This window comes from Coloeus monedula (genome assembly GCF_965178545.1).
Source record: "Coloeus monedula genome assembly, chromosome: 14".
Taxonomy (NCBI): Eukaryota; Metazoa; Chordata; class Aves; order Passeriformes; family Corvidae; genus Coloeus; species Coloeus monedula.
In genome coordinates this window covers 7,289,581-7,316,856 of record NC_138794.1, presented here as the reverse complement: position 1 = coordinate 7,316,856, position 27,276 = coordinate 7,289,581, and the positions used below count along the sequence as shown (strand labels likewise).

General features: G+C 41.0%; 1 long non-coding RNA gene across 1 annotated transcript; it reads right to left on the bottom strand.

Annotated features, from left to right (window-relative positions):
• Window positions 1-1,509: 1,509 nt before the first annotated feature.
• On the bottom strand, window positions 1,510-15,248 carry LOC309578300. Its single transcript, XR_014226819.1, has 5 exons — window positions 14,860-15,248; window positions 12,175-12,247; window positions 11,378-11,463; window positions 7,213-7,273; window positions 1,510-1,895 (listed from the first exon to the last, which is right to left on the bottom strand). It is a non-coding gene; the product is annotated as an uncharacterized lncRNA (long non-coding RNA).
• Window positions 15,249-27,276: the final 12,028 nt, after the last annotated feature.

Genomic DNA, 27,276 nt, shown 5'->3' with positions numbered 1-27,276 from the left:
TGGAATTGGGAAGATGTATCACCAAGGGAATGGAGGTGATCCAAGCAGCCCCTGACCGCTTGATTCTGACTACCAGTTGTCTTCCACGAGCAAAACCAACTCCTTAAAGCACAAGGACATCTTGCATATTCATAAGCATCACAACAAGACAGAGCCATCAGCCACTGGGGGACCACCAGAGGACAAACGGGCAATGGGCTACTTTGGGGTTCTATGGGAACATCCATGACACAGCATCCCAACAGCTCAAAACCATTCAACCAGTAGAACCAACATAGTCCCCCTTTAATTCCTCCACAGACCTGCCATTCATCTCCTACAACCACCTATCCTCTTTCCACAGGGGTTTCACAAGGAACTCTCCAATGCCACAAGCCATTTAAAAAAATTCCACTTTACCAATTATTCACAGAAGACTCCTTGCACCTCAACTGCAATAATGAAAAAACCACAATGCAAGACCATTCCAAGCATTTTTGGGTAACACTAAGGAAAATCCACTCATGTGAATGAGAAACCCTTCAGGTTAGTCCCAGCATCCAACTCCACCATAAAAACACATGGCAAAACCAAACTGGAGCAAGCGTGTACCATTAAAATGGCTGAATGGAACAGGTATGAGCAACTCATCATGGCAAAAATGGGTATTTCCAAAGAAGTCTGAGCAAGGCAAATGGTTAAACACAGACAATGAACAGGATTTTGCCTGGGTTTTCAAAGATAATATCAAGGTTATCTCAGCACCAGATTTATCATCTTGGCCCTCCAGCACAAAACAAAAGACAATTTTGAGTTTCAGGTGAAATATATGGAGAAGAAATGGCTACCATTAAATTATTAGATCCACTAGAAACCTGTAAGGAAATCATGACTTCGAGCATTAGAATAATTTTAAAATTCATTTGCAAAGGTTAACATGTAATCTGTAGCACTATCAAAAACAACTCAGTTTTTTCTCACCAAACACATGGCACAGTATCACGACACTAAGGCTACATGCAAGAGCAGTGAAGCAGATTGGACACTCGCACAGAACAATTTTTAAGACCAAAGAGACTGTTCAGGAAGTCTGTAGTCCAGGAAATCTGTTGAAAAGTTTCTGTACCCACACACAACCCAAGAACATACCTAAAAAAGTTACACAAAACATTAGAGTACTCCTTTATTGTGATATTTTCTCAGCCTTCAACTGGTATCAATTCCATCTTAAAATAACTTCACAAAGTTCAGCAGCAGTGTCCTGACAATAGGCCAAGTACTGAAAACCCCTCATACTAAGCACCTCAATGAACAAGCCAGCGAATACAAATTCATTGGAAGTCATGGCAAAGTGAACATAATTTGCGAATGAAAACCACATTTGAAATCAAGTATAGCACAAAATTTTACCTTGCCTTCAGTACTCAGCTAAAGTATTTCTCAGTTTAATAGCAACCAAAAATGTAACCCACTTCAATATCAACACAATAAAAAAAAAATAAATCAGCCAGAAAGGACAAACACAAAGTGTGAAATAAACCAAAACCTTTTATTTAAAGTCACTTGAAAAAATTACATTTTCTCAAAAGGGGTAGCAACAGATCTTGTACCAAATTAGTTTGCCTGTCATGCAAACACAACCCAAAAGGAAAATTCTGCCACCCAGTCCTCAAACAGATCCATCATTGGATAGTCACTGATTAATTCAAATGCAAGTCCATTTTGAGAGGATGATCACAACCCAGATCTTCTCTGGTTTAATAACATGAGAGTCCACGTTTTAACATCCTTTTCTTGGACAGACATCCCAGCACTCATGCATTAGTCCATTTCCTCAACCTCTCAATCCCCAGTGGAACTGCCATCTTGGTGTCTCATTCGTAGACTCCTTTTGACACTCTTCATCTGAATGGATTCTTTATGAAAAATTAGAAGAAAGATGCTGTTGGAATACACATCATAGCTTTAAACTAAGACATTCAACTACTGTACCTTGAAGATAATTTAAACATGTAACTCATGCTTCATTCCATGTTACACAGTCCACAATATCTACTTTTATCAGAAACAATGTCAAACAATCACTTCAAGAATCAAACATAGGAAGTGTAACCAAAACTATAAAAAAACCAGGAGAAATTATTAAAAGTCCAAGAACCCTTTCAGGATCCATGAATTCCATTTGAAATTTCTTCAGAGTGTTAAACTACTACAGAAATCTGGGGTGGGAAATCTAAGAAATTTGCTCTTGCAACCATTTTCATTGCACTGGCCCATCCTCTGAAACTGACACTGCTTAGTAGAAGACCAAGGTTCTTGTAACAAGTCAAAATTTTTAAATACTGTTGAAGCTCCTTCCTTCGAAGATAGAGATCCATCAAAATCAATGAAAACTGGTTTCTTATAGACAGATGGTGACTGGAGACAAGACATTCCACCATCTTAACCCAGTTTTCCAGCTCATGAAAGGTGCAGAGTGCAACAGCAAACACACAAGCAAATGGAATGACTGGTTTAGTTACTGGTGGGAAAGGACACATCAGAAATCAGATGAAAATGGTCACGTCACACTAGCTGCCTTTAGCAAGGCTCCTGTTCCATACTCCAACCATACTCATCATGTAACAGCAACCAAGCCCACAAGTGAGTGACAAACCAAACTGAGCAAACATCCACATGGATAAATACAAACCCAATGTTCCCATCTTCCTATCTTCTTCCAAGAAATGTAAGTTCAATTTACTTCAAGAAAACCCCTACTTCTCCTCACATACAAAACTTAAGTACAGGAAGTTACTAAGTGTTAAGAACATTATTTTGAAATCAATCCTGACTGTAGGGCTGACATGCAAAAAGGGTTTTTAAATGCCTTCATGATTTTGAGTATCTGCACTCCAACATCAATTTATTCTTTTGCATATGTATAGGTTTAACCTCGTTTTAGTCAGAAAGCCAACTTCACCACCAGTCTGCTCCCTGATAATCCTGGGCAGATTCTGACAAATGATGCAGAAATTACCCACAGCCCAGCAAAATCTAGTGGGGCCATCTAGTGGTCCCTGCCTCAGCATCCCAGTCTCCCCAGTCTCATCTCAAAATAACCAGTTACAGCAAAGCAAAGAGCACTGGAAGCAGTGCAACAAGCCCCAGTCTGGCTTTCTCAAGTACCCATGAGTCCTGTTTTATGCTGTTCTATAGACTCCCTTGTTTTAAACACAATGTATTGCACATCAAAGTGGGATAAGGGATCTGGTAATTCACTTTCCACTGTGAAACGTGTGTAGCTGTAGGAATATTGAACCCCAGGACATTCAGTTTTCAGAAACTGAACTTTCAAGTTTAAAGAAATGCTTTGTTTCTAACATTCAACTCATCCTCAGTTAAGATAAGGTATTAAATATTTTGAAAGGTATTTTTCTCTCACACTAAACTGGTTTGAGGGTTGCTTTGGGTTTGGTTTGGGTTTTTTTCTAGTTCTCACTAACCTGATTTCAAATATATTTAGGCACTTGAATTAAAATTTTGAATATTTTTTCAAATTAATGCCTTGACCGAGGCATCAAAACATGAAAAAAATGACCACCACAAAGTTGTCCATTATTGTCACAATCAAACACTCAGAAGTACTAACATGAGTACAGTGGAAACCCATAAATAAGACCATTAAAATAATCTGTAGTTATTTTCAATAAGCTTAACATACAGAAATCCAATTACTGGCATCAACTTTCCCCACATCTAAAAAAGGTAATTTAGTTACATATTAGTCACCCCTAAAAGGCTCTTTCCAGTTGGGTCAGCCCTCTGCCTTAGACACTCACAGGACCTGCCAAAAGCAATTTCAGGGCAAATTTCCCTACTGGGTTCACCTACATTGGGTTGGACCAAAAACTTTGCAAGTAACCCCATGATGTTCATCTTAAACTCTTCTCTAAACCTTGTAAAATAATTAGCAGTAAACAGAACTGATGAGGTATTATAATTAAGAACACATCCTTGTTCTCCAAGTTATTATACATCAAAAAGCTGCCATAGGAATGGCTAAAATAATAATAGCAGCCTCTACACTTGTGAAATCTACATTTGCTTTAAAAGCTTTCACAGCACTTGTTTACTTATGAATTAAGGCACATTTTACTAAGAAATTTCAATAATGTTACAAAAATACACTCCTCCATGAAGACATATGCAGTGATCCTACACTTGAGGTAGATACTGAAAAACCCATTTTTTTTCCCTAGATGACATGAGTCTTCCATTCCTTCTGTAAAATGCATTAGGCATCCACCCATTTTTCAAGCTTCTATCATCTACTAGTTACTGGTTTTGTTTCCAAGCACTGCATTTCGGTCAGGATAAATCAGGGACCTGGGTAGTCATGTAGTACTGACAAAGTTTCCTTCAAACCACTGGTAACACATTGACACTCCTTGCCATCCATTCCCAACCTGCCTAAAGATTCAAGGCAACAATTACAAAACATCTGAGTTTACAAAGTTTTTCTCTTCAACTTTTCTTGCAATTATTTGTTGCTACATTAAAAGATCACAGAAGTAAGACAACCCTCATGGCCAAACCCATGGCTTCAGCCATTTCAGGGGCATTGAAACCCTGCATTCCTTGAAATGTGAGACTGAAGCCGAACACGTACAACACCCATGCATAAGACACCAACACATTTACAAACTTTTCCAGAATGAAATCTGAGGCTTAAACTTTCAACTGAGGTGACCTACTTGGGAAAGGGAATTCAGTCCAACACAGGGAGCTGAATGGACAGAAGGAGGTTCTGAGCAAACCAAACCTCAAGTTCTACACTTCAAAGTTCATTAAAGCAAGGTTTTATTCTCAAAGACATCCCTGGTAATTCTTACACTGAAGGAAAGGACAGAGGTGTCCTTTATTGACAGCTAAGTCCATTATGTTATTCTGTACAGTCTTTAGCAGGAACTAAGTGCTCTGGACAGCTCTAAGTCTGCTTTTACCACCAATAGATGTTCCTTAAGCAGAGCAGCAAAAGCACAACTCATGTAGGTTTGGATATTTTTAGGTAAGAAAGGCTATTTGCCAGGTTTGTCAGATTTCAAGGTTAATTCCAAATAAGACTTGACTTTATTCACACATGCACTCTTTTGTGGGTATTGTTTTTAAATAATAGATTTTATTGCATTAAGCAAAGTATGCTAAGTTTAACAAAGCTCCTCGTGTTTTCAAGTATTTTCCTTCTTCTTAAAAAAAAGAATTAAAAATAAAGATCAGTGCTTCAACTAAACACCACGTTAACCAGAAAATGCAATCAAGATCCACCCATCTGAATGCTTTCACAACTGCTTTTTGAAGCAACTTCTTTTGTAGACAACAGTTTCAATTAAGTCAATTAAGGGTTTCACATTGACCCCTTCCTTTAGGTAAGGACTGTAAACCAGAAAAGGACAGAAGAATTACTCGGTATGTAACTGAAAAGCCAAAGTTCTACTCAAGAAGCCAGATCTGACAATAGCTAATTTACAACCCAATGAAAAAACAAGAATGTACATAGAAAGGTGTAGGAATCACATGGAGATTAATATTAAAATGGAACACGAGTCATGTGTTCAGAGATTCTAGCAGGTGATTGGGGCTAGGAAGACATCAGTGGATAGTATAGAGCTAGAGAAGAAACATATCAAGAAATAGGCTGCTCTACACACACCTGCAGTGGGAAAAATAGCTTAAGACTTCTGAAAGAACAAAGCAATAGAACTTAACAGAGATTAAACACGTATCAAAACTGAGCTCATGTACACACATTAAAAACTTAATTCCTCAAAGTCCATGAACTCTTTTGCTACTTCTTTTGCTTCAGGACTGAAACCTCAAGTGATAAAATTGGTCCAAAATGAAAAGGACCCAGAAGCAGCAGGAGGCCAGAGTAACACAGCCTCACAAGGTTTGCACCTTACCCCCACATATTCCTTTTCCCTTTCAGAAGAGCTCTACATTAGTCTCCACACCATGGAGCGGATGAGAAGCACAGGACTTTGGAGTACAAAACCAGCTTCTCCCAGCACCTGAGGCAGTGCAGAAGGCAGTGGCTGCTGGAGTGCTCTGCTAACAAACACAGCCACAGGACAGCTAAAATTCACTGTCATCTAGCCACTAAAATGAGTGGATTTGCATCTTGGAACAACATTTTCCCAAGCTATCTGAAGCTTAAGGAAGGCCTTGCTCAATCAGGTAGCACGTCAGACTGAAAGAAGTGGCTCCAAGAAACTGTCTCTTAAAGAAAAGCATATATTCCAAAGCACAGTGCTACAGGAATAGAGCTTCCCACAAAAAAAAGTTAATCCATGTACACAAAATGCAATGGATGCCCTAATTAAATATGCACAATCAAGGAGTCTGAATTTTAAGCAGACAGGAAGACAAAAGGACTTGTGTCTTTCCACAGGCAACTCCCAAGAAAGTCACAAAATGTGCCAGAGACAACAAAAGGTCAAGACCAAATTCCTTTTAGTTAAGGAAATGGGAAAAAATTCTGTCCCTATATTCATCCAGTATAGAACTGAATTAATTTATGTACTCAAGCCTGCCAATTTTATGTTTTGACTATATGAGGAATGATTTCAAGTCTATCAGCTAGCAGTTTAATTTTAAAAAAATACAGGAAACTGTAGTAGCATTTATCGTTTTGTGCAAAGCCAGAGCTTTATGAATGAAGAACAGAAAAAGAACGATGGCAGAACAGGAAACAGTAGTGTCTGCTAAAAGGCTCTCACTGATCCTGACAGAAGCATAAGGGCAACACGAGATGCTTGTAGGGCACGTTCTTCCTGCTATACTTTCCACACCATTTGTTATCCAAATTGTGTGTAGTACCTCTCTAGAGACAGACATCTGCATACCAAAAACCCTTCTGAACAAGCAAAACTGTGATATAGAAGTTCTCAGTGAAATCTGGAGTCAAATCACAGAAGCCCCCAGAACTACAATCAGATCTGAAAGCTGTTCTGCAGCCAGACAGGGAGAGAGCACTATCCAAGTACTGCTCATTTCCTAAGAGCCCAGCAGGAATGATCCTGGGGTCCTCTTAACTAAGCTTTTCTAAAACACACATGCACACATGGCCACACACTAATTAACTTCTGAATGTATTCAGCCAAAACCTTCAGCCACTTAAACATTATAGCCATGTGTGGCTGCTGGGGGTTTTTTTAAGCTAAAAAGTAAATGTTATTAGGAATAACAACTTACCAGTGCTTCAACCAAAAGCAGCTATTTTGCTTACAGTGAGTAAATCAATTCCTCAACACATCTGTAGGAAAAATGGGATATTAAAACACTTCAATTAAAATAAATTTAAAAATAAAAGAGATCTAGACCTTAAGGTCTAGAAGACCAAGCACTAGCTTTTATTACAAAACCCCTCATATGAAAACTCAAAACAATCCCAAGCATTCCCAGGTCACAGCATGTGCTACAAAAGTTATTTTTATAAAAAAAAATTTAAGTACCCCTATGGAACCTGTTATTAAAGAACCTGCAAACCACCCAAGAAATTCAGATCCAGTCCTATACACAAATGCATTGAGAAACAACATTAAAAAAAAAGTTCTTCGAAATTTTTGAAGAAGATCAATCAGGCATCAAGTGGAAGCACGCTTAAGCAAACTGACTTGCCCTTCACAATAGGAAATAAAATGCTCTTTTTATTGACAGGAAGTATCAGCTGGATGCAGGGCAGTTACATAAAACATTTATTTGGAGCAAATGATCTACTTTATCTCCAAGTTACTCATGCATGGGCAAGGTCCAAATGTGAAAATCTGACTTTGAAAATGCTTATTGGCAATCAGTAACTTTTTAATCACAGTTACCTCAAGCAAAGGTAACAAGATTAAAGTAAGACTCAAAATTCTAAAACAACTAATGAATTCCCTTTTTACTGTAAATTTCAACTAAATGAAATGAGCCATTCAAGTTTATCCTCCTGACATGTACAAGCAAAACCACTTCTTTTGTGATCTCTCAGAATCTACTTATATTGAAACATAGCCTCAAATACATAAAAATTAATGAACCTATCCAGTGACAGCATATTGTGCAATCCTCTAAACCTCTGCCATCTGATAGCTACTCAGATGTGTAGAAAGAAATATGGGATGAACAGGTTTGTAATTTCTTTGTTGATGTAATTTATTTGAAATTATTATTCTGGAAAAAGCCTTTAAAAAGGGAAATGACAAAAAAAATATAGCAGTAGACCAGCAGAAGGATGTAGAATATCCTAATGAATGTGAAATTTAGAGGTTTAAGAATATATAAATGATATTTTAAAATGTATTTGAATGTGCACAAGCAGCTGCTATTAAATAAAAGCACAGAACTTCTGTGAAGTGCCCATCCACCATTTCAGAAGAAACTCAACATGGCTGCTGGACTCTGATCATCCACGAGGCATGCACCAGTCAACCAAGGCATGAAAAATGAATCAAGGAATGAATCAGAGTTACTTAGGCCCTTTGAATCATTTCACTCAAAAAAGGCCACTTAGAAACTACAGCCTAATATATGAAGACAGGTGAAGTTAATGATTGGAAGATTCTCAATTTACAGCCCTCAGCCGTTTTCAGTAATTCACGGCACGGCTGCACATCCATCAGTGCTTTCAAGTTAGTTTTTGTTTTCTTTAGTTCTAGAGCAAGCACACAGCTACGATAGTTTGACACAAACTTTAATGAGGGTATTTAATATGGCTGTCACCACAAAGCATCTTCCCCTAATGACAGTGTTACAAAGACTCCACCGGAGTTGTGTTCTCTGACCTCAGCACACTTGTGCAAAAGAATCTTACATTTGGCACAGTGGTATCACGTAGCAGTAGTGACACTTCTCTTCTTGGAGTGAGTGGATGAACCAAACAATGACTTTTGCAAAAAAAGCACCAGGATGTTGATAATGTATTACATTTCATTCACACGAGTTATTTTCCCATTATTATAGAATATAGCACGGTATGTCGAGTTCTTAATTTTAACATCCAAAACACATTCACTCTTAAACTACAGAATAAATCACCAAAGCTGCAAGTTTATGCCACAAGCCAGAAACCAGAGCGTGGAAATACAAGTCTTGGCTGAAAAAAAATAACCTTTCATGTTAACAGCTCTATTTCCTGTATCTGATGTCAAAATCTTTTAATCAGACTACTTGCCGTAAGTGTTGTAGCCTGGGTGATTAAAAAAAAAAATCCATCCCCTATTTAAAAATAAACATAAATTTACTTTTTCAAGGCATGCTAATAGCTGTGGCTTCTTTTTGTTTTAAAATTACAGACACTTGAGGTACAGTACAGCCTACACCACACAAAACATGCCTGGCCTCATAGGTCCATGGCTCCTTCCCCCAAAGATTGGCATTAGCTCTCACCCAGTGCACCTCCTTCTACAGTAAGAGGAGAGGTCAGCCACCCAAAAGCTATCACCTGATATCACATTTTCTCTTGTATTTATTATTTAATTAACCAAGCATTTTGGCAAAGATGATGTGTATCACCACACCAATGTTCTTCCATGTACGCTGTCAATGCTACAAAAATCAATTCTATGAGAATACTTAATATAGGTTTGTATCCCCACAGAGGAACAGCCTCCTCTACTGAAAAGGTTAGGATCCAACCTGAGACATTCTCCGGACCACCCTTGATCCTCATGAACACGCTGTAGCGTAGCCATGAACTTGGAACTTCCCTCAAGTCCCAGGAGTGCACTTCTAAACCACTGAGGTCTACTTAACCTAAAGGTGAATCCACCATTTGTTAGATGAAAACAAGTTGCTCTTGCAAGAAAAGGCAGCTCCAAAGAGTTCACAAAATGGACAGTTAAAGCTGCTTTTATTGTAATGTCTATTCAGCAGAATCAGCATCAGGACAACACCGGAAAGATGCAAGACCGTTAAGATCAAAGTGCTCAATTTCATAGTTATCATAAAATTCTCAGGTCAGCCAACATCTGCTCTTGAGCACTGTATTTTTTAATTTTTATTTTTCTACTTTTTTTAAGAGCAGGTCAGTTAGAAACTGCAGATTCAAACATTTCAGAATTTAGTATTAGGAATGTAAGGCGAGTCTGATGGGTTCAATCTCATCACTGTTACCAGAATTGTGTGACTCAGGCTGGTCTTGCCTTTATCGTAATAGACTGTGCAGTATCTGTGATTTTTGACCCTCTAAACTGAAAATTCACATGGGATTTTAGATATGTCCTGTCATTCTTAAGGTATGAGATCATTTCTAACACAAACTTCTAGTTCTCACACTTCCCATCAGCCAGTTATACGATGAAGTTGCAGGAACATACTGACATATCACCTTGCTTGTTAGCTGTGTTTGCTGCAGGACATCCATGATGGTGGCACATGTCCAATCTCTATAAATATAATTTGAACTCTACCTTGCACATCAGCAGTGACTCACTGCAGATAAGCAGTTACTAAGCCCAAGGAGACATTTTTGTAAATCTTATGGAAAATTGTATACAATTTCTTTTATATGAACAGACTGAAGGCTTCATCCAAGCCAAAAAGAACAGCTGCACTCAGGTAGGGGTTCACAATTCTATCCTTTAGTTATCATGATGAATTATGTAATTTTAAAAAGCAAATCAGCAAAGAGAATTTTTGAAAATCCTGATACATGTGTCTTCATGAAGACGCCTCACACTTTGACATCCTGGGTATGCACCAAAGTACATGAGCATGGGAAGCTGCAAAAAGGAAGCAGTTAAGACAGGCAAACAGGATCCCCAGCTTTTAATTACAGAGTGGTGGAAGCCTGACTCAAAGGCAACATGTTACTCTGATCCTAAATGCAGAATCTTAAGTGTAAAAACAAATAATAAACATTAAAAAGCTGCTTTGTTTACACTGCAAGGAGGAGAGCAAGATATCTCATAACAACTGGGTCCCACTTTAGTCTTTTAGAATAAAATTTACACCAAAACCAGAATTTTTAAGTTTATTGTATAATCAATTACTTGAAAATGAAAAGCTTTTGAGTATCCCCCGCTAATGAACCAACACCTTGAACTAAGGAAAAGCATTTCTGAAGTTGGATTAGACAATGTCCTTAGGAGATGACAATCCTTTGGCTTTACCACGTGTCAACATGGTCATTGCAGACTGTTAAAAAGTTGCACTTATGAGTGACCATAAAAGTCTTCGAAGATGCAGGAGACAATACCATTGCTGTAGTATGCATACACTAAAAGTTTCCATATGCACTGAGCTCGAAAGAAAATAAATTCAACAAGGTAAAACACTGAAGCTTAAATGTTTAATGTTTATTTTGAAAAAAATATTTCCAGCATAATTAAAAAAAAACCCACAAAACAACCAAAACCCACAACACAGTGCTACATACCTGGCACGCACAGTACAGAATTTTGCTCAAGGTCTTCTGCCCAACCAGTCATCTGAATCTTTGGAAGAACAATATCCAGTAAGAGCCTTTAAAGGGAAAAAAAAAAACAACAAAACCAGGTTTGTCTGAAAACAAGGTACAGAGAGCAAAGTCCTAACATTGCTGACTAACAAACTTTTTGAAAACACCTAAGGAGACGTCTTTGAATAAAGTTTTACTGACAGTACAAAACCAATATTCTATCGTTGTTAAGCACTAGCCTCCGGGTGCCCAAAACCAAGAAACAGGCCCCAAAAATCTCCTCTTCTACAAATCCCTGAAGTCTCGGGTTACTACTTTCATATACATATTCTACAGTACCGCCAAACATTAATGCTACAAACTCATTAAGTACCAAACCTAAACCATTTTCAAAGTTTAATGCAGGTTTTCACAGGTGAAACAGGACATACAGAACTTCAGTTTACATGCAAATACTGTCCTTTCTCAGCAAATACAATGCGTATATATCCGTACCCGTATATTATAAAAAATAAACAATCCACTTATTAAATAGCCTTAGTAAACTAAAATTTATGCCCAAGCAGCACATAAACACGACATTATTTGAAGACAGTCTACCTCTAACTGCAAAGAAAAGCTTTTTACAAGTCCAGACAATTTATAAAATGTGTCCCCTCCATATAAAAATGGTACTTCTTTTCCTTCCCACCTGCACAGTAGCAAAAAGGCAAATTCCAGTTTAAAAAAAATAACAAGGAAAGGAGCATATTAACACAAGGTATAACCATTCTTACCTAAAAAAAATAAGGCATGAACGAATCCTCTGGAAGCCAGTCAGGAAATACGGTTTTGTTCACAAAATTCTACCTGAAAAAACAAAGTATGGAAATTTTCAGTATTTTGCTTCAGAAAAGCAGAGTAAGTCATATGCCTGAAATTTATCGATCGCTAGGTAATTATTAAGTCGGGAAAAACTTGTGTTAGCAGTAACTGTATCTTTCGAACTGAACTCTAAAAATAAAAGTATGGGTGGTTGTACATTCCTGGCTGAAGAAAAACCCACTGGAGATGAGTGACTGACATACAACATGCATGATCTGTGTTTTTCACGACTAACTGTAGTCTGGTCTTCTGTCTCCCATTACTTTAATTTTGAAAGACTTAAAGCTAAAATGCCAATTTAAGATTTTTTTTTTTACTGAGTAATTTATCACACAATACCCCTCAACCCTTTTACTTTTTTTTCCACATTAAAGTCTTTAGAAGTAGGCTATGCAAAATTAAATAAAACCTCTACTGATAGCAAGGTTATTTTAAAATGGCTTCTGTCATCAGCTTCTCTGAATTTTAAGTCCTAAGTTACTTCATCTCCCAAAAAAACATCTTTTTTTTGCCCTTCAGAATACAGCATTAAAGCCTTCAGCTTCTTTAACCTTTAATCAGATCTCAAACTACGCTCTTTTAACACAAGGAACACCATATTTGCACTACCTCTAGCCAACTTTTCTTGCCTTTTGTGAAAAGCCATAACATTTTATTTTACAGGAGTTGTAAGTATCACCACCACTACTTCATATGCTAGAAGTGTGGAATCATTCTGTAAATACACAATTTTTAAAAACATTTTAATGCTGGATTAAAAGATATATAAATTCAAACCCCTACACCTTAAATACAAAAAACCACCAGAAAACTATTGAATAAAACACATTATGAATTACAAGCGCTTTATTATCTGGACAATTACCTGCTATTTTATTTTCAGCTGTTGAAAGAAACCAGTCAAAACTATCCAAAAAATTATCCTCTAATATACTTAAGAGAAGAGAAATCCAGCAGACACCCACCTAAAGCTAGAACTTTCTTTAGGGCAAAGTGTGTATGCCAGAACCTGTTCTACACTGCAGAACTGTTGCTGGGGTTATAAAAGCACCATAATCCAAATCTAAAATAAAGACACCAAAACCTTTGCATAAAGGTGACAGAAGTCCAATGGTTGCTGAAACTTGTATTTCTATTTCCAAAAAAAGGGCTAACTTCAATTGTTGCAATGACAGATTCCAATTTTCAGAGGAAGTACCGAAAAATGTAGATTTACCTCCAACTGCAGTATTTAAAACCTGCACAGGGATTTATAACCTTGCACAAGCTTGCACCTTTAAAATCCAGCAGATATGGCTATATACAACCTCCAATTAAAACTGAAGTTCTTAGTATTTACCTCTTGCTCTGCTACAGAGACTTTTCATACAGTTAGAATTATAATTTTACCCGTAAATTGGTAATTGCTGAATGCGAGCCAACCCAAAACAAACGTCAGACACTACATTTAAACTTGCATTTTTAGAAAGTCTTGCAATAGGTGTTATACAACTTCTAAATTATCGGAACACCGAAACAACTATTAAAATGTTTCGTAAAGAGAAGTAACTGCGAGGTCTCCGAAAACCCTATAAACTGAATACTAAAAACAAACCTGACACCTAGTAAATGTTTTTTAAAAGCTTTCCACGTCAGACACAAACTCATCCGTTTCCTTATCGTGTAATTCGTATTTAAGTAACTCTCTTTTCTTTTTGTAGCGTCGTCTAAATCACAACTAGTAGTATTTTGCCAACTTTAAACTGCAGACTTGGCATGACCGAGCTTTGTTTTTCTCAAGCTTTTAAGTTTCTACACTGCCGTTTTAATTGCAAAATCAAATTTGCACGTAATTCCTCAGTTTCATTTTAAAGTTCTGCACCTGAATTGCTGTTACTCCAGTGAAGTCAGTTTCTCTCTATTGTTTCATAAACTACCAATCTATCTCATCCGCAGCCTGTGTCTCTCATACTGGTTTACAAAGAGTTAAAAGCCAACACCCCACAAAAAAAACACTCCAAGTTTTATTTTTAAGAGAAAAGGACATGGCGTCTTTGTTCTTAGAAACTACGAAAACATATCCTCATCCGAGCAGCGACGGGCAAGAAAAGCTCTTTACACAGACACAGGGCTAAACATTTCAGTGATGATGTCGTACAGCCTTCACCTCTCCCCCCTCCCTCCACTGCTGCATTGGAGTTCCAAGCGGGTTTGCAGATACCCCCCTTGCACGCTGCGCTGGGGGGAACTGGTCTGCAGCCCCCCCTGTGCTCGGTGCTGCACAGAAGAGCCAAAACCCGCCGCTGCTTCCCCCGGGGCTGCATCGGGGACGGGGCGTGCGGAGCCCCCCGGGTGCTGCAGGAGAAGGAGGGGAGCGCCCGCAGCCGCCGAGGATCACCGGGGCTCCCCCTGTCCCGCCGCTGTCCCTCAGCCCAGCCCGGTCTCGGGCACGGGCGGGGGTCCCCAAGGGTACCCACAGGTCCTCTCAGCGAGCGGCGGGGGGGAAAGGGGGGAGGCAGGGAGAGGCAGCGCCCCCTCCCCCTCCCGGCTCCAAGGACATTTTGTTTTTCCTCCCAAGGACAAAGGACAATGAGGAGCCCGGAGACTCCGACACTTACCCGGCGAAGAGCAGCCCGCTGGCAGGCACCCGGGGCCCCGAGGACAGGGCGCTACTCCCGGCTCTCCCTGCCCGCGGTCAAGGGCGGCCCCGCGCCCGCCCGGCGAGGGAGCGGCGCGGGCAGCGCTCCGCAGCCCGGCGCCATTGCTGCCCGACCGTCGGCAGCCCCGCTCGGCAGCCCAGCTCGGCGCCCTCCGGAGCCCCGGAGCCCCCAGAGCACCGGGCCCGGTTTGGCGCCCGGGAGCGGCACCCAGGGCGCTCGCCGGGTCTCCCCGGCGCGAGCGGCGGGGAAAGCGCCGGGAGACGGGCGGGAGCTGCGGCTGCTCCCCGGCCATCTTGTGCCGTGTGTGTGAGGGAGCCTCCGCCGTCTCCTCTCAACTCCTTGCTCCCCTCCCCCCGCACAACATGGCCGCCCGCTCGCTCCTCACTGCGGCGGGGAAGGGGCGGCACCGCGCGCGAGCCCCGCCCCTCCCCGCCCTCGGCTGCGCGCGCGCCGCGCGCCGCTCCCCATTGGCCTCCCCCCACCCCGGGCCCCGCGCGCTCCGCCGCCGCGGCATCCCATTGGTCCGCGCTCCCCGCCTCAGCCGCTCCCCATTGGCTCCCGCCGCCTCCTCGCGCGCCGGCCGCAGCAGCCGCCCCTCAGGGTGAGGCGGGAGCAGGAGCGGGAGCGGCCGCCGCCCCCTCGCAGCCCCACCTGGCCGGGCTCTCCTACCTGGACTGGCCCAGCGCAGCCCTGACTCCGAGCGCTGCCAGACCCCACTCCAGAGATGCCCTCATGCCTCCGCCTGCCTGCACTGACACACAGCGGAGTTCAGCCCCTGAGTTGCCTGCTGGCGCCCCGCAATTCACGGCCCCGTTTGCCGCCATTCCACAAACACGACCTCTGTTAACAGCCCTTGACATGCGCCGGGCCCAGGTACGGCTCACCCGCCAAGCACCCCACGGAGAGTGGGGCCACGAACCCTCTATTCGATGGAATTCCCACCTCTGTGTTGGGCACCCTCAGCTGCAGAGACCGGCTGGAGCACAGAGCCACCACAATCCTGTCACCTGCTCGTCTGCCACATCAATCCCTCCTTACTGCCGCTCAGAAACAGCACAGATACCCAAATAAAACTAGGTATCCTGCTTTTGTTAGCCAACATCATAGAAGTTGTCTGGTGTGCCAACCTCACCATGACACTGTCTCCTATTCTGACTACAGCCATGGAAACCACTTCAGATATCAGCAAGATGGAAAGGCATCCCTCACATTCCTGGTCACTGCCACGAATGCTGTCCCCAGCCCCAGTTCCTCTCCAAGAAGCACATGCAGCAAACATGACAGAACTGATATTTATGTACTTCAGCAGTCACTTTGAATGTTATGCGCACCTTTCACCTTCTTTCATTTGCCCAGATGACTCCATTAAAAGCAGAAACAAATTGTCTAAGTCTTCCTTTTTCATAGTAATGAAGCAAGGTAGTTACGACAGAATTAAACTAACAATACTTCAGATGATTATGGAAGGTCTCAGGATCCAGTCTGGCACTTGAAATCATGCAGCTGGACGTTGGCAGCTCTCTCCTGAGCTGAGTCCTGGAAAAGCTACAAGGAAGTGGCCAGCTGAAAAGAATCAATCCCTATGATTTTGAGCCAAGAGATGTATTTCCTTTCAAAATACAGAGAAAAGCTGACCTCGTGTATAGGATAGCAGGGGATATCTACTACTTGTAGACAGGGGGATAAGGTGTTACCATCTTCAGAGAAGGGATGGTGGTGACCCACATACAGGTGTCACAGTCAAGTAATCAGTGGTCATACAAAAGAGTTGATACAGCTTCTCACTGAAAAAGGACAAAAGGCCTTGTCTTTTTCCCCTCACAAGAAGAATTATTGAAGTTCTGGTCTATGGAGACCATGGATGGCAGAAAGCCTGTTCTGCAACTTCGTTCCCATTCAGATTCCTGCAAAGGCCAATCTTCTTGCTCTCAGTGAAACTGCTCACATGTAACTGTATATAAAGGTGCTTTTGTGGGCAGAACCCAGATGCTGTCCTCCTTGGAAAACCACCAGCAGTCAAAAAAGGGGGAATGAGGCAGGATCCAGATGAAAGTGGGGTGCAGCAACAGCACTTCTACTTATGTCAGCATTTTCAGCCGATCTTGCATGGTAAAACCTCACAGCAAGGCCCAAGATTAGAAATTCCATGTACAATTTCCAGCCTTTCTCTTGTTTCTTCCCAAAACACAAGTATGTTTCTAGAAAAAAGTATTTGTGATCACTTGCAATAACCACATGAAAGGGAAAAAAGAGATCAGGCATTCTAGACATAATTGTGCTTTGTAAGAGTAGTGTGATTCCAGCCAGGAGAGTTTAAGATTGTAACTGAACAAGACCTAACCTGTGTGCTCAGACTGTTATCTGATTTTCTCTAACTATACCAGACTGTCTAGTGTAATAGACTGTTCCTCTTTTAAAAATTATCTATGTAATTTATAGACAAATGTTTTTGGAAGTCCCTTACTCTATTGCTGCTACTTGTAACCAAAAAATTACTCAAAGTCTAATATCCTCATTAAATAAATGCAGTGCTCCTCTTTTGCTTCCTGGGCACCAAGACCTGAAGCAGCTCCAAAAAACCTTACACGAGAATCCATGACCTCCTCTGTTCCTTGGCCCCAAGCGAGTTACATGGAGGTAAGCGCAAGTACAGTCCCTCTACAGAGCTGTGGCTCCCCTCACACAGCTTTGCTGTTCCTTACCAGGAAAAGTCTGTTTTGCATTCTTTTTCCTAACAAAACAGTGGAATAAAATTTTCATTCCTACTGCCTCTGCAGTTATACCATTTTTTTCTTTCTAAATTCAGCATTTCTACACTGCAGTTTCCTCTATAAAGTTCATTTCTTCTCTTTCAGATGACACACTTTCCTTCCTTCGTGTATCATTAGACCAAATACTTCAGGCACATTTATGAACCACATGTCTAATAATAATGGGACAAGTTAATGTTTCCATTACTAATTTTGGAACTATTTTCTGAGATTGCGTCTGTGGCTGGAATTCCAGATGGAGGCACAGAACCCAACTTTCTGGTACTCTATTTTCTTCTAGAACCTTTCTTCCTTCCCCCAGCCCCATGTTATCATCCTTTAGGGACAACATACAAAGGCACACTGTTGATCTCACACAGGCCAGTGTCCCTTCCCCACCTGCCCCAACCTGCCCTCTGTACCAGACGACACCAAAAGATGGGTGAAGCAGTTTATTCTTTGTTGTACAGTGTAGCCCACAGATCTTTGGAGACACAAATATAATGGAAAGGCAAATATTGGACAAAGGTTAAACATTGTATCTGCCTTTTGAAGTAGAAAACAGGAGTCTAAACAAGACTGAGAGATGTGCATTGTCACCAAACTTTTCTTCAACCAAAACTCTCACTTTTCAGAAGAAATCAATGCCAATTTCCTAGGCCCTAGGCCAAACAGAATAGTTTGTATTACTTGGACAGAGAATATGCAAACAGGATATGGAATGCCCTTTGAGCACAGCAAGCTGTTTGTGGGAGGCATTTAACATCCTGTAAACTGGGTGTTTATAGAAGTTGTCACTTTGTTCTGAATCAAGCAGGGGCTCTGTTTTCAGGTTATGTATGTAACCTGTAACATGTTGGTCAAACAAACAATCTGCTTTCCCCCCCCCCCCCGCCCTTCTGTTTCCTTCCTCAGTAATTCACTATTAAAATCACAGTAACTGCTCAGGTAGATACAAATTCACCTTCCAAGCATGGAACCACATTCCCTGTGTGACTGGAGAAGATAATTACTGTGTATTGATCCCAGCTAAAGCTTTTTGCTACTGTCACAAGACCCAGCAGCAGCAAGGACATAACTCAGTTCTAGCAATGAACTCGTGCTGTTCATTCTGCTCCAAATCTGGAACTGGAATTGAAATCCAGACTTTTGCTCCAGCCGGTAATGAATAATTGCAAACACATCTACACACATAGAGAGAACTTCTACATATGCCCTTTTTGTTCCTAGTATTTAACACTGAAAACTGAGATTATGTTAATATGAGGGGTTTGCTGGCACTTTTATGGTGCTCGTGTTCAGAACGATGAACCTTGTGAGCAGCAGTAAAAGGGTTTATTACCATGAATAATTAGAAACAAATTCTTATCAGTGTCATAAACATATGGTAAAGAAAAAAATCTTCCAGTCTAAGCCAAACCCCAGTGTTTTTTCAATTTATTCAAATGAAGCAATTTTAACCAAGACTCAGCTTTCCATTCCTGCTTTCAAAGAAAAATAAGTTATTAATAAAAAGTATAAAGATGAAATGGAAGTCAGAAATGGATTAAACATATTTTGTGGGATTCAACGGTCTCTCCTATGCAGATTTTTTACTTGTTGGTCACAATGCATCAAAGAATCAGTACTGTTACTGTACATGTGATCTGGTGGCCTGAGCTCAAATTTTAGATCTAAGAGCTCCTTAACAACGGACACACCTCACTGTTTCAGTTTTGCATGAGTTCCTTATACAATAAAGCAAATAACAGACCAGCAACTATTATCTAGTGAGAGGATTAATTATTATGCTTTATATTAACTTCACTAGGGAATATACACACATTTTTTCTTGGGAAATCAAATCCACTTTTCTTAAGGAGGTTTGAAATTTGAAGTTCTATGTTGTTATTACAGATCATCTTCAAGCTATCCCTTGTTGCCATCTTAACTGGATGTAAGAAGTAGACACCATCTCAGTTAAGGTACTATGCTGTATTTGGTCAATGCCTAACACACAGCTATTGCCTTAAATGGCAGCCTTAGAGGTATAAAAAAAAGTCAGAAGGATGCAGTAGTCCTTATTTTGATGAAATCTTACGAGAGTTTAAAACTCCAGACTGTTTCAAACTTAAACAATGTGAGTGATTGGATAATAGTATGTTTAATTGCTTCTTAAAGTAAACCACTGGAGCTTGGAACAACAAATCTGTTTCTTTACCCCGTTTTTTAGCCCCTGCTTCTTGTATGCAATGCTCTGTTTTTTCAAGGTCACCTTTTAGGTAATAAACTATTCTGCTTGGCTTGGGAAACTTCTATAAGAGGACTGGGAGATGGTAGAAAAATACTGACCATTTTGCCTGTCACTGCTTAGACACTGGAATTTATAAAAGTGTTAACAAGGTATTACATATCTCCTTACATGAAAAACAATTATGCAGCTTTGGTTATTGCTGAAATCACCTTTGAAAGCAGATAAGAAACTAAAGTGCACCTTCCCAGGGACTGTAATGCCAGAGGTAGAGCACACCAAGGCAGGTGCTGTGACCGGCCTTACACACTTGAACTGCTCTGCACTGATCAAGTTCCCTGCTAGGAAACTTGCAGGACTGGAACCATACAACAATTAGCCATAGTGGTAGGGCTTAAAATCACTTTAAAAGGTAGAAGCTGCAAGCAGTGTTCTTTATGTCACCATTCTGGCTAGAAATACAATCTGCAGAGTCACAGGAGTGTTTTGTGGTCACTGTTTTATCAAGAGTTTGTTAAAAAACCCCCAAAATATCAGCATGATTAAGGGAGTCTTACCCAATCTTACATTTCAAAATAGATACTGTTCTCCCATTTTCCAATATGTTATGGAATTGTTACATAAAGAATTTGAACATTTTATAATTTTTAAGCCAAATTTCCAGAATATTTGGATTTTAAATGTAGCTTCAAAATTATATTTTTAGAGGATATAGATAATGAAATTACTTTTTTTAAAAAAAATCAGATAATTTGAAATTCTAGCATGATTACTTCCTTATGCACATTTAAAGCTCATTTTCCAAAGGCATTTACCTGTCCATTCTTGAAATTTATTTGCTGCAAATGTAAGCCAGTAAAGCTTGATTGCATAAGTGCTTGAGGAATACAACCAGAAAAGGGAAAACGGGCTTAGCACAAATATGTGTTTACACATCAAAATCGAGGAAAAAAAAATTCCCAACTATAAGCTCTAATTTTTATTTTTACTAACTCTCCATTTGAGTTCTAATGGAGACTTTGGAAAGTTTAGATGATGATTATAACAACAAGTCCATTTTCTTGGTAAATCTCCTTGGAGTTTTGGAGGCAAAGGGTTTCATACCAGCCTTGCAAACATGAGGAATTTCACTCAGAGTGAACAAGATAAATTACAGCTACTCTAGAATGAAAAGAAAAACAGCCCAGGCCTCCAAAACCACAAGTATAGAACTGGAATTTTTATTTCAAGCAAGTTTCAAGCCTGTTTCCATAACAATCTTCATTCTTGTCTCCCATGTGCAGGTAGCACCATAGGGCATTTACTGATTGCTATATAAAAGTTGACAAAATGATGCATTATTCAGTAAATTGCCACATGCAGGGAAAAGAAATGGTACCTTTATTTTCTGAAATCTTACAAGCATATACTTTTTTTTATTTTATAGACAGTCTGACAAAGCACTGAATCACCCTGTTGTAATGCACCATATATATAAAAGACCCCTTATGTTAGTAGCTCAAAACAAACTTCTTCATATTTGTCAATACCTGCTAGATGTGCAGTCCAATCAATTTTTGTTGTAGTGATGCACCGACACACTTGGATTAGAATGCCACCTGAACAGAAACAGCTCTTGTGTCAGGCTGATGTTTCCCATGAGCTTTTATATTTTCTTCCTACAGTCAATTCATTATAAACTGGCTCCTGCCAGAGCTTTACCCAGCTCAGAGAGCTCAGCATCCCAGGGACTAGAGCAGCTCTGGGCATGTCAGGCACCTAAACTCTGGAATTACCAGCTTTAACTGTTGCAGTCGAGATTTTCATGCTGAAACAAATACTCCCTCTCTCTCTGACCAAGCCGTTAAGGGTGACAATCTTGTCTGAGCTTAAAACCATTCACAGTGCACTTTTTTTTTAATAGTCAAAGTTTTGTATTAGGTGGTGAGCTGTGAGAAAACATAGGCAGCCCTAGAAAACACTGTTGGTACAGTCCTGTCACAAAATTAGGTCAATGGCTTTTTGTGCAATTAAAGCAGCAGAGGAAACACAAGATGTCTTGGCTGAGACACACACAGTGCTTGATCACCACTTGAAAAATCTGACTGCCACCTTCATTGCCATTTCACCCAGAGGAAGATCCCAACAAGGTTCTATGTGCCCAAAACAAGATTTATTTTCTTCAAGATTTAATCATGCATCTGACCAAACTCTATCACCTCTCTCTACAAATGTGTCTTAAGTCTAGAAACATTTACTTCAATGACAAAAGCTGAGATTTTGATCTCTTCTTGTTACTCCAAACACGTGGGATATAAGTTATGTGCCTATGCCTTTAATTCAGGGTTGAGTAATTACATTTAGGCCCATGGAATCCCTCCAGTTTTTTCTTGGTGTCTAAACCAAATGTTGTCCTAAGGATTTGGAAGCACATGAAGTGAATTTAGGAATGAACATGTATGTCAGTACTTGGAATATGCAACTGAAATTAACTAATCAACTCTGTAGAAGGGAAAGAGAACCTGAAGCAAAGGTCTAAATTTCAAGAGGAAGAGCAAGCACGTTGTAGCTTTGCACATACAGCTATAATTGTATCACCATTCCTTTTATTTTCCCAACATTTCTTTTTCTTTCATATTTTTATTAGTAGTGGCAAAAGAAATAATATAAATTGGCTAGGCACTTCTTATTCCTCTCCTTCAATACACATTTAAAATCTTTCCATAAACAGAATATTGACTATGAAGAGACCAAATGGTAGACAGAAGTAGAAGCAAGTAAGTCAAAATAAAATGCTTTTAATTGAGAAACTATCTCAGATTTTCTTGTAACAAGCCACACATGCAACTGGAATTAAACAGGACATTTGAATACTCCAACCTAGTGTGTAAAACAAAGGAAACCATAGAGCACTTTGGGGGAAAAAATTGTGTGGGGAGCATAAGTTCATACATGTAGGAGCTAAAGGCAAATGCTTGAATAATTCACAATCATAACGTGCACAAAAATGAAACACTGTGACTTTAATAACTGAGTTGTTTTTTTTTCCTTTAATTCTAATTATTAGGCTATTGTGCTCCAGGCTAGCATATCAGGTGCTGATAATGAACATTCAGGCACAGGACTTTTGTTGCACAAACGAAAACTGTTCTGCTCAAAAGATTAATAAAGGATTATCTTCTTGTATATACATATATATATATACACACACACACTGAACAGAATGAAAATTAGAATCAAAATTGGAATGTTGAAGTCTACTCAAGTGTTGCTAATAATATGGAATTAAGGGGAAAACATAACCTAACTAAGAGGTTCCAAAAGGCACATTAATATATGCTAGAAAAGTAATTTTTATATATGGGAACTATTTTATGTTTCATATTATCATTATAATGCACAGTCTTAAACAAACCAAGGATGTGCATGAATGTCACACACTAGAGCTCTTCACTACGTGTATTGCTGGTGATCGGTGCACTGCAACCAGGTTATGTTTGAACTGCAGATGGAATGTAACCTTAGCAGAGTAAAATAGGGCAATCAAGAAAATAATGGTCTTGAGGTGGCAAAGACGCTTTTCTGTAATCAGAAAATCTCTGAATCACGGTCTCAGAGAAATCTTCACAGGTGACAAGCTTGAAAAGGAACCTTTAGACCAGCGCAAGGAGATCAAAACCTCGCAAAATTCAACTGCACGTAACGTGGAGGAATCTTAAATATGACCAATACTCCCTGCAAACCTAGTTGGTATTTGAGTACTGTGGCTGAAAGTTTTCAAGTCTTTTGTGAGCAGCTGAAATAATGATGGCTACTTTCCTGGGAGTCAGCAGCCCCACACCCAAGTGCACTGCACTGCTGCAGCATTCCCTATCCCGTGCCATATTCCAGTAGAGGCTGCGACATTTCCAAGCTACACATTATAGACTGGTCAGCTGGCAACGAGATGCTCATTGTTGGGTTAGCAAGGAATGTGAACGGAGACCCTTTGCACTCATTTTGTAGTTCTTCCTTCAGCAGATGCACTGATTTGTCTCTATAACCTGCAGCTTCCCCCAAAGTGCAGAATCTCTAGAACAGAAATTTGTTGAAACTGCACATCAGATCAAAAGCTCCAGGCCTTTAACAGCACAATTTCATGAGCTCTGCCTCCTTAAGAAGCCAGGAAAAAAATACAGCTACATGAAAAATAAATGAGCAGCTTTTCCTGACTCTGAAACCAGAAAATAATGACATGAAACCAAAATCAAATGCAGCACTACCAGTTGTATTCCCAAATGCCAGTATTAATTCTCCCTCTTCCAGCTCCCAGAGACTTGTTAAACAAATGAGCCTTATAATGCATTTTGCAAGTGAAAGGTCCCGGAGTGGTAAAAAGTCAACTCCCATACCAAAGGCACTTAACAAAATCCTGCAGCTTGCTCCAGGAGTTCTGCACTGAAGAGGATCACCCTGAGCCCGCTCCTGCCACGATTCCTATTTTCTCCTTTGATCAAAAGAGCAGCTCTGCATCACTAGCAATAGTGTGGGCTTTTAGATCAAAACTAGCATCTCAATACCTGGAAGTCAAGTCAGCTCGTGTAAATCACAAAAGGCTGGGTTTGTCTGTGCACAGACCAGTCAGACCTTTTTTTGTAGCAGGAAAAAATCCTCTATTTAAAACGCACCTGATGTACCCCCTTTTCCCTGCACACCTGGACTGGATCCGCAGCCACGCTGTCATCCTGGTTATCCTCCCTATGCCCTTGGTGGCATTTTTGGGACCATGTTACACCTCTTAAGATTTTTTTGTCTCCTGGAGAGAGATCCGATTTTGCTTGCACACTGTGATCCCCTCAGGAGAACTCTTCCCCTTTTCCCTGGTTTTCCCCGCTTGTCACTACTATTTGCCCTCAAGTTTAAAAAAATGAAAGCCTTTGGACTGAACGAGGGTAAAAGCGGGATGAATAAACCTCTTGCTTCAAATCAAGGAGGAAAACCTTAAAATCCAAACTGCACGAACACAACATGTCTCCTCCCGCTGCATTAATGCCGCCTCACGAAATGGCGCCTGCCTCTGCTGACAGCTGCCTCAAAACGCCCACGGCTCCTCGGGAAAACAGAAATGCAACTTTCCCCCCCCCCCCCCCCCCCCAGGAAATCTTTTATTTTTCTCTCTTCACATTCAGCCCCTCGGTACCTCCCGAGAGCCGTCCGCAAAGCCTAAACCTGACGGGGAGCGCTCTCCTTCATGGAACAGGCTTTCCCCCTCCGTTTTCAGACCCCCCCCGGGGCGTGGGTACGTGGGGCTGCGGGCTCCAGCCCTTGCACACTGTAAATAGATGTGCCGATTCAGCCGCTATCGCCACGATCTTGCCTTTCCAGAATTTTCTCCCTCCGCTTCCCAAATATAAAAGGACTTTTTGTGCTGAACACGGAGCGGGAGCGATGACGGGCTGAGCGCAGGGCGCCATGTGGTATTTGGTTTCTCTACAGTACATGTTTTTATAATGAAGGGGGAAGGGAAGGAAGGGAGCTGCTTCTACCAGCATGCCAATAATCTGTTGCAAAGGGCTGGAGCGCTCAGAGCCAATTAGCTCTCCAATTAACCATTTAACTGCTGAAACAAAGCCAGTCCCAGGCATGGAGTCCGCGGGATTCGAGACAGAAAAGACGGTGTGGGCTCCCAGGTCATCGAGTTCGTACAGATTTTTTCACAGATGCATTTTTTCTACACTTTAATAATAAATACTTTCGATAGACAAACTAGCCACTGAAACTCCCTTAGATCACAGCATGCAAAGGTGAGACAGCTATATCCCGCACGCGTACACCACACAGTTTTAAGAGAAGCTGGATGTGTTTCAGGATCAGTGCCAGCCCGTAGTGGAGCCATAAAAGCCACCCACAGGAGCTGCATTTCTGATACGGATATCAGGTCCCTGCCACTGGAACAGCGAATCCATGCTGTCCATGGATGAGTGGGAAGGGTCAGTGTTCTCTGCCAAAGAACGGATGTGTCACTACAACTCCCAGTAATGCTGCTGTGGGTGGAAAAACACCCTAAGGTGGGACAAGCTCTAGGAAAGCAATGGCAGAGTCTGTCTCCCTCTAAAAGTGATGTCTCCATCATCACTTCCCTACACTAGTCTTGTTTTTTCAACCCCTTAACCACATCAAAACAAGAAAAAAAAAAGTTCTTTTTTATATTCTGCAGTTTAATTTGTCATAAACCTTTAAAGCCTGAGGCAGGCCAGCTCATGGTTTGTTGTGTGCCACTGAACAAGCCAGGGAAGAAGATGCACAGGGCATTCTCAGCCTCGAACTTTTTCTCTGGGGGCAAGTCTAAACATGGCCAGAGAACACAGACAAATTAGTCCTAATACACAGCAACAGTAACCTGCTCCTGCTTGACCCAGCAGGTCAGTAAACCTATTTTTGTCGTCCTTTTTTATTCCATGACGTACCGGCAAATATTGGATCAGACTCCCAGGGATGCTAGGAGGACCAGCAGAGTTTGTACAGCTCAATGAAGTGCCCAGCGTGCCAAAAGCAGGCTCTGCACCCCAGCTCAGCAGCCCTGGCAAGAAGCAGGCTTTGCTTGGGAGGGGCCATACCAGTGCTGCAGGTCTGCTCCCAGCCCAAGAAAGCTCTGCAGTGCACATGAAAGGCATATTCGAGCTATCACTACCCTCCCTAAAAGATGAAGTCAAATCTCCCCACTCGCCATGGAGAAAGGCCAGTGCCCCTGAACGTTGCGGGTTGCCCTGTCTGAAGGGCTGTACCAAGGCTGACACTGTAACACATCTCACTTTTAAGCTCCGGGAAGGATTCTGACTAAATTGAAGTGTAACTTTACATTCAAATTAAAAACATTGTGGAGCGGCGGGGGAGGAAACATATGGGTAAAAAACTAGCAGATTATTTAGGCATGTGAACTGTCAGAGCACAGGCAATACAAGAGCTCTCTTGTTCCTGCTGCCTCCCACAGCTGCATTCACTAAATATATCCAGCGCTGAGAGACGCATTTCTCCACCCCTTCCTCAGCCCAATGGTGTTTGCACAAACACCACCCAGGTCCCTTAGGACAGGCAGTGAGGCAGCAGCGATGCCCTAGTTACGGACAGCATGAAGGACATGAGTGACTAACCATGTCTGCAACCGGGTGAAATTGTTACATCCACATCAGTCCATGCAGCTGATCCATATTTAACTTAAACCCAGGGTAGTTTGTTGTTCGTAAGGATACACCCAATTTGTATGACAAACTCAGTTACTTGAAGTTATTTCCATCAGATGATTTTCAATAGTTTATGGAGAGAAAAAAACACAAAAAAAACCAAACAAAAAGCAGAAGAAGGGCCACCTCTATTAAAAAAGAATTCACTGGATCCACCTCCTGGCGGATGTGGAGGAGAGCAGTGGTCTTGGGGACT